The 11,149-nt window shown below is 46.9% G+C and overlaps 1 non-coding gene across 1 annotated transcript; it reads left to right on the top strand.

The window, feature by feature from the left end:
- Window positions 1-1,506: 1,506 nt before the first annotated feature.
- Window positions 1,507-1,648, top strand: LOC119468961. Its single transcript, XR_005197772.1, has one exon. It is a non-coding gene; the product is annotated as a small nucleolar RNA SNORA8 (small nucleolar RNA).
- The last annotated feature ends 9,501 nt before the right edge of the window (window positions 1,649-11,149 follow it).

Below are 11,149 nucleotides of genomic sequence, written 5' to 3'. Positions count from 1 at the left end.
TCCCCCTCCCCTCCCCCTCCCTTTCGGTCGCTCCACCCCAGCAATGCTGACCTCCTTGCGGGTTCGTCAACCAGGCCATGCACATTCCCACCCAGGCACCTCTGCTCTGGCTGGGATTTCTGCCTGGTCGTGGGCTTGGTGAATTTCTCCCCTCCTTTAGGCCTGTGCTCAAACCTCGCCTTGTCAGTGAGGCCCATCCCAACATCCTACTGAAGGCTACAGCCTGCCCCCAACCCTGCGTCCCCAGAAACAACTTTCTTCCACAGCACTGATAACTCTCTAACAAAAATGTAATTTACTGACCTGTCTTCTGCCCCTAGAATATGAACTCCATATGGATGAGGTTACTTGTCTGCCTTGTTCATCCGTGTATCCCAAGCTCCTAGAACAGTACCTGGCATCAAGTATTCAATAAATGACTGCTGAACAAATGAGAGAAGGGATGATGTATACTTGCCTGGGGTGCATATTGCAGATATAGGACTGGAGCCCAGGCCTGCTCCCTCCCCAGAAAGAGCCCCCTTTCCAGCCCCTTATTCATGACCAAGGTGTACTGGGGTCCAAAAGGCCCCACATAAGAAGGATGGGCTGGTGGGCAGGGCTGGGCGTACACTGCCTGCCTGCTTCTTGAACCAGTTCATCAGGGACTCAGGGACCAAGAAGGAGAATGGGGAAGAGGAGGTCTCAGGAGACTCCACCTGCCCAGCTCACTCAGGGTGGGAACTCACAACTCTGGGACCTGGAATGCCCAGACCAAGAGAGGGCAGGCGTCTTAGGCAGTCACTCAGACTATCTCAGGGGTGACACCAGGAATGAGGCCCCTGAGATGAGACCTCCAGGAAAGTCCAGAGAGGGAGAATGAGGCTCCCTCTGGCTCTGTTGAGCAGCTCCAAATCTCTGTACATGCACAGGGGCCCCGGCTCAGAATGAACAAGCGTACAGAAAAGAACGCATCGCTGAGCTCTCCAACATTTGCTGCATGCTCTCTCTATGTCAGCCACGTGTGTATTACTCAATCCTTTTACAACCCAACGAGATGGGCTCTATCAGCATGCTCATCTTACAGGTGAGGAAACTGATGCACAAAAAATTTAAGTAACTTGCTCAAAATCATACATCTAGTAAGTGGTGGACTTGGATTTTTTTTTTTCTTATCAAAAGAAAATTCTCAGCACTTTGGGAGGCTGAGGTTCGTAGACTACTTGAGGCCAGGAGTTCAAGACCAGCCTGACCAATATGGTGAAATCCCATCTCTATGAAAAACACAAAAATTAGCCAGGCGTGGTGGTTTGCGCCTGTAACCCAAGCTGCTCTGGAGGCTGAGGCAAGAGAATCACTTGAGCCCGGCAGAGGTTGCAGTGAGCTGAGATTGCACCACTGCACTCCAGCCTAGGTGACAGAGCAAGACTCTGTCTCAAAAAAAAAAAAAAAAAAAAACCCCAAAACGGAAAACAAAATAGAAAACTTTTGATTAAGTACTGAGACGTTTTGTCTCAGTGTGTTCTGAGGATTAAAACATGGTATCTGCACTCAGCCGTTTACTCCGGCTGGGGTGTTCAAAGGTCAGTGCCATAGAAATTCAGTATCTGGCATCGTTGGTTTTCTCGGCTTTGTGCTTGTTAAACCTGGTATTCCTGTTGATACAATATTTGTATAGGCTTCTCAGAGTGTTCAGTTTGAGGTACTCTAAAACAGTAAGCAGTGCTTTTCTTTTCTCCGGGGTGTCAAATTGAGAACCAGGAAAGGTGAACTTTGAAGTTTTCATTAGTGTAGCCATATTAAAAGGAGATGACAGAAGCCAAAATAAAAGAATTATGGGCTGACAGGACAATTGGATTAAAATAAGCATCAGTTTCATTAAAAAGGGCTAACTTGAAGATAAATCTTTTCACTCCAGCTCTTTAGAGGATCTAACGTGACCTTGATGGGAAGCGGAAGAAATCACAACATGGAATTCCTTGAATAAAAATGTATTGACTTTAAAACACACACACAGCCGGGCTTACACCTGTAATCCCAGCACTTTGGGAGGCCGAGGCGGGCAGATCACCTGAGTCAGGAGTTTAAAACCAGCCTGACCAACATGGAGAAACCCCCATCTCTACTAAAAATACAAAAAATTAGCCTGGCATGGTGGTGCATGCCTGTAATCCCAACTTCTTGGGAGGCTGAGGTAAGAGAATCGCTTGAACCTGGGAGGCGGAGATTGTGGTGAGCTGAGATTGCGCCATTGCACTCAAGCCTGGGCAGCAAGAGCGAAACTCTGTCTCAAAACACACACACACACACACACACACAATGGGCCGGGTGCAGCGGATCACACCTGTAATCCCAACACTTTGGGAGTTCTATCCCAAAGGCAGGCCTTTAAGAGGCCAACGCGGGTGGATCACCTCAGGTTGGGAGTTCGAGACCAGCCTGAGCAACATGGAGAAACCCTGTCTCTACTAAAAATACAGAATTAGCTGGGCATGGTGGAGCATGCCTGTAATCGCAGCTACTCAGGAGGCTGAGGCAGGAGAGTCACTTGAACCTGGGAGGCAGGGGTTGCAGTGAGCTGAGATCACACTGGGCCACAAGAGTAAAACTCCGTCTTAAAACACACACGCACATGTGTTTATGTTCCTATGCTGTGAAGGAGCCCATTGTTCTCCAGTTGACAATATAACCACAATGGGAAGCAGCGAGGATAATTCCTGTACAAAGGAAACTGAGTTTGTACATACTTGACTTTAAATTTTTTTCCAACCATTGTTTATGAAAAAATTTAAGCATACAGAAAAGTTGATCATATACCCACCACTTAGCTTCGACTACTATTAATTTCACTTCTCTCGCTCTGTTGTATTATTATTATTACTATTACTATTAGTATTGTTTTTTTTGAGACAGGATCTTCCCCTGTCACCAAGGTTGAATGAAATGCAGTCGCACAAAAATGGCTCGCTGCAGCCTCAATCTCCTGGGCTAAGTGATCCTCCCACCTCAGCCTCCCAAGTAGCTGGGACCACAGGTAGATGCCACCATGACTGGTTAATTTTTTTCTTTTTTCTCTTTTTTTTACAATTTTTGTAGAGGTGGGTTCTTGCCGTGTTTCCCAGGCTGGTCTTGACCTCGTAGGCTCAAGGAATCCTCCCATCTCAGCCTTCCAAACTGTTGGAACCACAGGTGTGAGCCACCATGCCTGGCCTTTTGCTTTCACTTTTATTTATTATTATTTTTTGAGACACGGTCTCACTTTGTCACCGGGCTGGAGTGCAGTGGCATGATCTTGGCTCACTGCAGCCTCGACCTCGTGGGATCAAGCAATCCTCCTGCCTCAGCCTTCCAAGTAGCTGGGACCACAGGCACACTCTACGAGGCCTGGCTTATTTTTTGGAGAGACAAGTTTTCGCCATGTGGTACAGGCTAGCCTTGAACTCCTGAGCTCAAGCAATCTGCCTGCCTTGACATTCCAAAGTGCTAGAATTACAGGCATAAGCCATCATGCCTGGACTTTTATTTTTAGATTTTGAGACAGAGTCTCTGTCACCGAGGCGGGAGTGCAGTGGTACAATCACAGCTCATTGCAGCCTCGACCTCCTGGGCTCTAGCCATCCTCCCATCTCGGCCTCTCGAGTAGCTGGGACTACAGCTGTGTGCCACCAGGCCCAGATAATTTAAAAAAAACTGTAGAGATGGGGTCTCACTATGTTGCCCAGGCAGGTCTTAAACTCCTAGGCTCAAGTGATCCTCCTGCCTTGGCCTCCCAATGTGCTGGGATTACAAATGTGAGCCACTGCATCTGGCCTTTATTTTTATTTTTGAGAGAGAGTTTTGCTCTGTCACCCAGGCTGGAGTGCAGTGGCATGAACGCAGCTCACTGCAACGTCGAATTCCTGGGCTCCAGCAATCCTCCTGCCTCAGCCTCCTGAGCTAGCTAGGACTACAGACATGCACTAGTACACCTGGCTAATTAAAAAATGTTTTCAGAGGCAGGGTCTCTATAATGCCCAGACTAGTCTCAAACTCCTGGCTTCAAGCAATCCTCCCACCTCAACTTCCCAAAGTGTTGAAATTACAAGAGTGAGCCACCACACCAGCCTCTCTCTCTTTTCTAAACAATGTGAAAGTAAGTTTAGACATCATGTCATGTTACTTCCAAGTACTTCAGCCTTTATCTCCTAAATAAATTCTCCCACCAGACTCAAATTCCATTATCATACCTAAGAAGAGCAATTACAATTTCCAAATGTCATCTGATATTCAAATTTCCCCAGCTTCTAAAAATTCTTTTATACTTTTTTTTTCCAAATCGTACATCTTGCAAAGATTTACAAATTGCATTTGGTTTATTGTTTTTTAAATCTTTTAAAATATAGATCCCTGTGTATCTACACACATACACCTTTTTTTGTGACATTGACTCTTTGGAGAGGGCAGATGTTGTCTTACAGGCTGTCCCTGGATTTGCCTGATTGTTTCTTCATGGTGTTATTTAACTTGTTCTTCTACCCCCTGTATGACTCTAAACTGGAATTTAGGTCTAAAGCTGGATTCAGGCTAAGCATTGTGGCTCAGGTCTGTAATTCCAGCACTTCAGGAGGCCAAGGCAGGAGGATCACTGAGGTGAAGAGTTTGAGAGCAGCCTGGGCAACATGGCAAGATCCTGTCTCTACCAAAAATACAATAACAACAATAAAAAATAGCCAGGTGTGGTGGTGCACACCTGCGGTCTCAGCTTCTCAGGAGGATGAGGTGGGAAGATTGCTTGAGCCCGGGAGGCAGAAGTTGCAGTGAGCCAAGATTGCCCCACTGTACTTCAGTGTGGGTGACAGAGTGAGAATTTTGTCTCAGAAAAGCAAAAGGCAGATTCAGGTTAACAGTCTTTAGTAAAGATACTGCCCAGCTGATGCTGTGTATTATTATTATAATATCCCATCCAGAGACACATGTCAGATTGTTCAATTACTGATGATACCAAATTTGATCACTTGTCTGAGGTGGTGACAGCAAGGCTCCACCATTTTTTACTACTGTAAAGCACTTCTCCCCTTTGGTAACCAGCAAGAGGCCACAGGTGGACTCTTTGCCACGTGGCTGTTCTGTCCTCCCCAGCCTTTCATCCCAGGGTTCTGGCTCCCTGGATAATCCTGTCCGGATCAATTATGATACAAGAGGTTACAAGAAGATGATTTTCTATTTTTGTCTTTTATTCTGCAAAAATGCAAGAAGCTTGGATATACTCTTCTGTAAAGAAGAGTTTGAACTACAGCTCCTTTGAAAGAGGTAAGACAAATTATTATTACTGTTGTTATTATTATTTGGAGATAGGGTCTCCTGCTGTGTTGCACAGGCTGGAGTGCAGTGGCGCAATCACAGCTCACTGCAGCCTCAACCTCCTGGGCTCAAGCCACACTTCCACCTCAGCCTCCCAAGTACAGCTAGTGCTCGACTTATGACCACGATTGGGACCGGCAGACCGGTTGTAACACGATTTGGTCGTAAGTTGAGTAGGCTATATGTACAGTTGAAATGGTGCACGCGGAGATGGTAGTGCTGCCGGAAGCTGGTCCGCACTGTCGTACGCCCAGCTGGGCAACGTTTGCGCTGCCAGATGCGGAGCAGTCGTGGCTAGCGATTGTGGTCGTAAAGTCGAATAGTCGTAAGTTGCATAGGTCATAAGTCGATCAATACCTGCTGGGACTACATATGCACACCACCACACCTGGCTGATTTTTTTTTTTTTGAGATGCAGTTTCACTCTTGTTGCCCAGGCTGGAGTGCAATGGTGTGATCCCGGCTCACCGCAATCTCTGTCTCCCAGGCTCAGGTATTTCTCCTGCCTCAGCCTCCTGAGTAGCTGGGATTACAGGCATGCGCCACCATGCCTGGTCACTTTTGTATTTTTAGTAGACACGGGGTTTCTCCATGTTGGTCAGGCTGATCGTGAACTCCCAACCTCAGGTGATCCACCCACCTCGCCATCCCAAAGTGCTGGGATTATAGGTGTGAGCCACGGCACCCGGCCGAGACAGAGTTCTTATTATGTTTCCCAGGCTGGTCTCAAACTCCGGGGCTCAAGCGATCTTCCCACCTCAGCCTCCTGAAGTACCGGGATTACAGGTATGAACCACCAGGTCTGGCCAAATTATTCTTATTAAGGCTGGGATTGTTCCATATTTGGCTGGCGGTGCCCCTTCAGGTTGGCTCCTGGGTCCTTCTTTCAAGCCCCAGGAGTCTTTGAGAACTTCCTGGCTTTCTGAAAAGTAAAAAACTAAGATGTTTCAGCGCCACCTGCGTTCCTCCACTCCAGTCCTGAAACTGGCCATTTGGAAGCTGGGATGTGACCCCAGGCGGTCTGCCTCAAGTTCTTTTGTTTTTTCATACTCATGGCAAATTGCTGGGGCCAGTACCAGTGCTGGGCACCTTGCTATGTGACCCTAGGCCAGTTCCTTTCCCCTCTCTGAGTCATACTTTCTCTGTAGGAAAGTCTGTGGAGCTGTATTCCATCTTACGCCATCTCCCCATCAGGGTGTGGCATCCAAGCCCCAGTGCTCCCTGTTACTCTGTCTCCCTCCTCCTGTGGTGATCAGGGGTAGGTGGGACAGGGTTCCTCCCCTGGGTGGTGGAGCCTGTGTGACAAGTGGGAAACTGGGCCTTTTTTTTTTTGAGACGGAGTCTCACTCTGTCACTTAGTCTGGAGTCCAGTGATGCGATCTCGTTTCACTGCAACCTCCACCTCCTGGGATCAAGCAATTCTTTGCCTCAGCCTCCCGAGTAGCTGGGATTACAGGTACCCATCACCATGCCCAACTAATTTTTGTATTTTTAGTAGAGACAGGGTTTCACCATCTTGGCCAGGCAGGTCTTGAACTCCCGACCTCGTGATCCACCTGCCTCGGCCTCCCAAAGTGCTGGGATTACAGGCCCGCCCGAAAACTGGGACTTCTTACCCTATCAGGAAAGAGGCAGGAAGCCATTGTCCAGCCCCCACCTGGGAAACTCAGTCTTGGGACCCTCCCTCCTCGCTGCAATCAGTCTCTAACTTCCAAGGGCACAGGCAGGATGACCTTGGGATTTCCCTCAGCTATGTCCTGGAACTGCTTCACAGAGAAAAATGTTTGGACTGCCATTCGATCACCATTGGTTGACAATCTAGTGACTTCGATGCATTTTTCCCTTTATTTTAAATTTAAGCCAGGCGCGGTGTCTCATGCCTGTAATCTCAGCACTTTGGGAGGCAGAGGTGGGCGGATCATTTGAGGCCAGGAGTTGAAGACTAACCTTGCCAACATCTTGAAATCCCATCTCGAACACCGCACCGGCCTTGAAATCCCATCTCTATGAAAATAAAAAAATTAGCCAGGGATGGTGGCAGGCACCTACATTCCCAGCTACTCGGGAGGCTGAGGCAAGAGAATTGCTTGAACCCAGGACGCAGAGGTTGCAGTGAGCCGAGATTGCGCCACTGCACTCCAGCCTGGTGACACAGTGAGACTCTATCGCACACAAACACAAAAACCCAAACAAAAAACAATAAATTTAGTTTTTACCTTGTATCAAAGTTGCAAATTGACATAGTCTAAAAGATTAAGCCAGGCGTCATGGCTCATGCCTGTAATCCCAGCAGTTTGGGAAGCTGAGGCAGGCGTATCACCTGAGGTCAGGGGTTCAAGACCAGCCCAGTCAACATGATGAAACCCTGTCTCTATTAAAAACACAAAAAAAGGCCAAGTGCGGTGGCTTATGCCTGTAATCCCAGCACTTTGGGAGGCCAAGGTGGGCGGATCACGAGGTCAGGAGATGGAGACCATTCTGGCTAACTTGGTGAAACCTCATCTTTACTAAAAATAAAAAAATAAAAAATTAGCCAGGTGTGGTGGCACGAGCCTGTAGTCCCAGCTACTCAGGTGGCTGAGGCAGAAGAATCACTTGAACCTGTCAGGCAGAGGTTGCAGTGAGGGGAGATCACACCATTGCACTCCAGCCTGGGCCACAAGAGCGAAACTCCATCTCAAAAAAAAAAAAAAATATCCTTCCTTTTGGTGATGCGTACCTTCCTGATGCTTTCTGAGAAGATGAAGGGAGTTATGAAAAGAAATTTTTTTGAGATACTGGATGTCTGATGTCTGAAAAAAATATATATTTGTGTATATATATATATATGTGTGTGTGTGTATATATATATATATATTATTATTATTATTATTTTTTTTTTTTGAGACGGAGTTTCGCTCTTGTTACCCAGGCTGGAGTGCAATGGCGCGATCTCGGCTCACCGCAACCTCCGCCTCCTGGGTTCAGGCAATTCTCCTGCCTCAGCCTCCTGAGTAGCTGGGACTACAGGCACGCGCCACCATGCCCAGCTAATTTTTTGTAGTTTTAGTAGAGACGGGGTTTCACCATGTTGACCAGGATGGTCTTGATCTCTTGACCTTGTGATCCACCCGCCTCGGCCTCCCAAAGTGCTGGGATTACAGGCTTGAGCCACCGTGCCCGGCCTATTATTATTATTTTTTGAGATAGATCTTGCTCTGTCACCCAGGCTGGAGTGCAGTGGCGCAATCCTGGCTCACTTCAGCCTCTGCTTCGAAGGTTCAAGCAATTCTGCTGCCTCAGCCTCCCAAGTAGCTGGGATTACAGAACCCTGCTACCATGCCTGGCTAATTTTTGTTTTTAGGAGAGACAGGGTTTCACCATATTGGCCAGGCTGGTCTTGAACTCCTGACCTCAAGTGATCCACCTCCCTTGGCCTCCCAAAGTGCTGGGATTACAGGCGTGAGCCACTGTGCCCCGCCAATTGTCTGTTTTTAGCATTACTATTAATACTAAGAAATCTAGGCCAGGTGTGGTGGCTCACGCCTGTAATCCCAGCACTTTGGGAGGCTGAAGTGGACAGATCACTTGAGGTCAGGAGTTTGAGACCAGCCTGGACAACATGGTGAAACCCCGTCTCTACCAAAAATATAAAAATTAGCTGGGCGTGGTGGTGCATGCCTGTAATCTCAGCTAATTGGGAGCCTGAAGCAGGAGAATTGTGTGAACATGGGAGGCAGAGGTTGCAGTGAGCCTAGATCGTGCCACTGCACTCCAGCATGGGCTATAGAGTGAAACTCCATTTCAAAAAAAAAAAAGAGAGAAGAAATCTAAAGTCATTCCGATTCCTGATCCTTTGAATCTGCTTGATTTTTTCTTTCTGGGAAGTTGCAGAATCGTCTTTGTTCTTATTTTTCTGACACTTCACAACAGCATGTCTTGCTGTGAAATTGCTTTCACACCTTGTCCTCGGTGCTCACTGGGCCTTTTCAGTTTGGAAATTTATGTCCTCGAGTTCTGGAAAATGTGTTGACTTATTTCACTGGTGATTTCTTCCCCTCGATTTTTTCTGTTCTCCATTTCTGGAACTTGATATTTGGCCGTTGGGCCTTCTGAACTGGTGTTTAATTCTCCTATCTTTTCTGTCTGATTTTTAAATTTATCTTTGTGGTCCATACTTTGGGAGATTATAAAAAAAAAAACACTTTATCTTCCATCTATTGATTGTGTATTATCTGCTCTCATATTTTAAATCTTCAAGAGCTGTGTTTCGTTCTTCTATACCACTCATACTTTTATAGCACCCTATTCTTGTCTCAGGGGTGCAGTATTGTCCTTTATCTCCCTAGGACTATTAATGACAGTTAATTTCCTCCATAGTGCTTTTTTTTTTTCTGAGATGGAGTCTCACTCCGTCGCCCAGGCTGGGTGCAGTGTCTCGATCTTGAGTCACTGCAAACTCCACTCCCTGGGTTCAAGCAATTCTCCTGCCTCAGCCTCCTGAGCAGCTGGGATTACAGGTGTGTGCCACCACGTCTGGCTATTTTTTTTGTGTTTTTAGTTGAAACGAGGTTTCACCATATTGGCCAGGCTGGTCTCAAACTCCTGACCTTGTGATCCACCCACCTCGGCCTCCCAAAGTGCTGGAATTACAGGCTTGAGCCACTGTGCCTGGCCATAGTGCTTTTTTTCCTGTGTGATTATTTGTTTGGTTCACTCTCTTTTATGTTAAAGGCTTTCTTTAGATGTCCCATGATTCTTGATTATCTAAAAAACTTGATTGTCTAAGACAGCTGTGACCCATGAATAGGGCTTATATACTGAGGACTTCCTATAGGGTATTCTGGCTGGGCTGTTTCATCAGGAAATTCCCAATGTCAGAGTCCTGAGGTCTTTTTTTCCTGGGGTGGTCATGCTCCACAGAGAAGCTTCCTTCAGGCTGTGGCTTGGGTGAAGGCCTGGCTTTCACACTGTGGGTAGGGAAGAACACTGGGCCTCAGCTTCAGTATCAGGCTCACATTCTTTCTTTCTTTTTTTTTTTTTTTTTTTGAGACAGAGTCTCGCTCTGTTGCCCAGGCTGGAGTTCAGTGGCATGATCTCTGCTCACTGCAACCTCCACCTCCCAGTTTCAAGCAATTCTCCTGTCTCAGCCTCCTAAGTAGCTGGGATTACAGGCACGCGCCACCACACCTGGCTAATTTTTTTTATTGTATTTTTAGTAGAGACAAGGTTTCTACCTTGTGATCCACCCGCCTCGGCCTCCCAAAGTGCTGGGGTTACAGGCATGACAGGTTCACATTCTTTACTGTGTCTGGTAAAGAAACTTGCAGTTTTGCCTCAGGGAGGGGACGGATGGCACTCAGGGAGGGAGAGGGCGTGGTGGGTATCTCGCCGCATCAGAGACAGACTTCCACACTACCCTTCTCTTTTTTGCCCCCCTCTACTCACCACCCGGGTACCTGACACACCCGTTCCTGAGTCTGTTCTGCCACATAACTAGGTGGCTTCTCAGCTTTTCTAGCTGCAGGCTTAGGATGCAGTTTTGGGGGGTCTACTAAGGACTTAACACTTGCTCACCTGCTTTCCCGATTCTAAAATTCTATTGTTGTTTTCTCATCTCCTGTTCTCTTTGTTCTTGTAGATGTACACTTAAAATAATCTATGGTCATTTTAGTGACAGAAGCAAAGTGAGAGAGGAAGCAAAAGTAAATGTGTGCTCTATTCATCATCAAAATCTTCAAAAAATGAGATATAATTCATGCACTATAACATTTATCCTTTAAAAACTGTATAATTCAATGTTTTTTGTCTATCCACAAAGTTGTACGGCCATCATCACTGTCGACTCTAG

This window comes from Cebus imitator, unplaced genomic scaffold (genome assembly GCF_001604975.1).
Source record: "Cebus imitator isolate Cc_AM_T3 unplaced genomic scaffold, Cebus_imitator-1.0 Scaffold540, whole genome shotgun sequence".
Classification (NCBI taxonomy): domain Eukaryota; kingdom Metazoa; phylum Chordata; class Mammalia; order Primates; family Cebidae; genus Cebus; species Cebus imitator.
The sequence above is the reverse complement of the archived record's forward strand: the minus strand, read 5'-3'. Positions and strand labels throughout refer to the sequence as shown.